The sequence below is a fragment of the Galeopterus variegatus genome, unplaced genomic scaffold (assembly GCF_000696425.1).
Source record: "Galeopterus variegatus unplaced genomic scaffold, G_variegatus-3.0.2 Scaffold10464, whole genome shotgun sequence".
Lineage (NCBI taxonomy): Eukaryota > Metazoa > Chordata > Mammalia > Dermoptera > Cynocephalidae > Galeopterus > Galeopterus variegatus.
In genome coordinates this window covers 50,910-54,067 of record NW_007736575.1, presented here as the reverse complement: position 1 = coordinate 54,067, position 3,158 = coordinate 50,910, and the positions used below count along the sequence as shown (strand labels likewise).

Here is a 3,158-nt window from a genome sequence, read left to right as displayed (position 1 = left end):
GTGGTTTTGATCTGATCTGCATTTCTTTGATGACTAGTGATATTGAGCACCTTTTTATATAGCTGTTTGTCTGTCTTCTTTGGAAAAATGTTTATTCAGGTCCTTTGCCCATTTTTTAATCAAATTATTTGTTTTTCTATTGTAGAGTTGTAGAAGTTACTTATATATCTTGAATATTAAGCCCTTTTTAGATATATCATTTGGAAATATTTTCTTCCACTCATCGGTTGCCTTTTCATTTTGTTGATTGTTTACTTTTCTGTGCAGAAAGGAGTGATTTTAAAATGTAACCCAAGATGGTTTTTGCTCCCTTACCTTTAGTAGCTTCCCCATAGCTTTTGGGTAAAATCCGCAAACTCTTTAGCATGGTATATAATGCCTCTTTCTCTAACCTTATGCCACTCCCTTTACTACCCTACTTACTGGAACATCAACACTGGTCTTCACTCTTTGCCCTGGGTGGTGTGCACATGATATTTCTTTTCCTAACTTTTCGTACTGCTTGTTCCTCATGCTGAAGCTTAAATTTCAGCTTTGTAGGGAGGGATTCTGTAACTAGTCTACATGAGGTAACCTTTCCTCTCATTATTTTTCACATCAGCCCCATATTTGTTTCCTTGAAAGCACTTACCACAATTTGGGGTTCATTTAGTCTTTTTTTCTGTCTCTTCTATTAGAAGCTCTCCTGCAACGGCATGTCTTGCTCAACATTTTATTCCTAGCATCTACATCATTGCCTGGTATGTGATAGGACCTCAGCAATTTTTTTGAATTAGTGAAAGTCTTTTAGGTAGTTGCAGGTGTGAAACTGAACTTTTTTTGAAAGACTAAGAGTAGAGATTTTCTAAAATCATTAACACAGAAGTGAAAAATAGAATAAGGAAGATATTCAGAGGGGAATATTTATAGGGAATAAAAGCAGTGAGCTAGTTACTAGGCTATGTAAAGGCTTCATAGTTAGAATGTGAGAGGAAAAAAGATTGCCGATTTGAATTGCATATTTTCAGAGCATAGAGTTTCAAGGAAAGTTCAAGTAGTGCACAGCAAAATGTGAATGGAACAGAACTGCTGGGAAAAGCATAAAGTTCTTGTTTCTTCAAAAATTCAGTTTCAGGGCCGGCCTGGTGGCGCACTGCTACAGTGCGCCGCTTGGGGGTGTGGCGGCGCTCCCGCCCAGGGGTCGGATCCCACATACAGACCGGCCGCTCACTGGCTGAGCGAGGTGCGGGCACGACACTGAGGGTTGTGATCCGTTGCCGGTCACGAAAAAAGACAAAAAGGAAAAAAACAAAAATTCAGTTTCAGTAGTTAGAGAAGGAAACTAAAGTTTGGCTTATAAAGAGTTTGAGTTAAGACAAAATGAGAGGCATTATATTTAGACAATTAGTTTAAGACAGTGTAATGGCAAATGAAGTCTCTTAGAAGGTCAGATAATTCTAGATGTAGACGAAATAGATGCATATTTGAAAGCCACGGATATTTGGTGACTCTGTTGATTGTGGTAAAATGTAGATGAAGTATCATACTATAAAACATCTGCCCTTTTAATTGAGATACTACTTTTTAAATTTTGCTTTTTAGAAGACTCATATTTGAAACTGTGGAATTATTTTTACATCTTTTTGGCCAATATATTTTACAAATTAAAAAAGATGAGATAGTGTTAGGGGTTGAACATAGCGAAGAGGGAAGTTAAAATAATCTGCTACTGTTTACTTTTTCCTTTCAGCTGGACAACATGAAGTGGTAGCTGTAGGCACAGGTGAATACAATTACAGCCAATGCATTAAGCCAAATGGAAGAGTGTTGCATGACACTCATGCTGTTGTTACAGCAAGAAGATCTCTCCTTAGGTAAGGTAACAGATATATCACAATGCCATCAAATATTAATGCTCTCAGCCCAAAGCAACCACATATAAATACCTTTATTTACAAATAGAAATTATTGATCATTGAAACAAGGAGGTAACAGTCTCTTATCTAAGTCATCTGAATATTTTAATGTCACCTTTGGAAAACTTATCATAGTAACTGCAATGTCTATCTAGTCTATCAATTTTAGTTGTTTCCATTAAGACTTTGTGAACTCAGTTTTAAGAGTCCTACAATATTTTTAAAGATAAAAATGCCATTTTTTTTTCCTGACTAATGTTTATTGGAATGTATAGCTTTAGATCTTCATGAAGCAGGCTTGGTCTTATTTCACCCCTGAATCGGCCATATTTATCCAAGGGCAGCACCAGAAACCAACAGGTCTTCATGAAGTCCACACAAAGTTTACCATAGAGTAGTGTAGATAAGGTATTCTTCAGAATGGCAGATCTCAAAGAGAAAGAGAAAAAGGGACTGAGGCGAGCATGCCTGATTTATTTTTCCAAACTCATCATGGGTTATTATGCCTCTTACAAGAGTAGCAAATTGCAGGTAGAGCAAGGCCCAGGAATGTTACTCTTTGGAAGTCCCTTCATATGAAAACGTGAGAAGTGGGAATGAGCATTACCTTTGGTTTACTCATTGGAGAACACATGAGAGCTTTTGGTTCTCTAAGCCATTGAGCTTTTTATCACATTTTTTAATATGGAAATTTTCTTTTCTTTTTTTTTTTTTTTTTGTCTTTTGTCTTTTTTTCTTCCGTGTCCGGCAACGGATCGCAACCCTCAGTGTTGCCCCCGTACCGGACCGNGCGCCGCCGCGCTTCCCAAGCGGCGCACTATCCAGTGCGCCACCGGGCCGGCCCGTAAATTTTCAAACACATGCAAGTGAGAATAGGATAATACATTTCTTCATCCAACTTAACAGTTACCAGCATTCTGCTGTTCTTGTTTAATTTGTGCATTCACACTTTTTGTTGTTGGTGTTTTCTTTGCTGGAGTATTTTAAAACAAATTTCGACATATTTTACCTGAAGAATGTAAGTCAGTACCTTTAAAAATAAGGAAAGAATCCTATAATCTTAAAAGAAAAGTTATTGGAGTAGTTCATGAGGGTACTGCAACTTGCTGTCCTCCCATCCCCATTGGTGCTTATGAAACTATTTGGCCCCTTTAAAGCTATCTCTTTTATGTTTCTTTCTTTCCACACTTGGCATTGTTATGTTGGTGCTTAATTTTTTTTATTACATTTTCTTGATGGTGGGACTGAGTAGAGTACATCTTA

The 3,158-nt window shown here is 37.4% G+C and overlaps 1 protein-coding gene across 1 annotated transcript in view; it reads left to right on the top strand.

Annotated features, from left to right (window-relative positions):
* The window catches only part of LOC103610011 (adenosine deaminase domain-containing protein 1), a 47,152-nt gene that overhangs the window by 6,724 nt on the left and 37,270 nt on the right, over nt 1-3,158 (top strand). Inside the window, exon 3 of the mRNA XM_008594252.1 lies at nt 1,730-1,853. The gene's annotated coding sequence lies outside the window, so the exon portion shown is untranslated. The remainder of the gene's footprint in view (nt 1-1,729; nt 1,854-3,158) is intronic.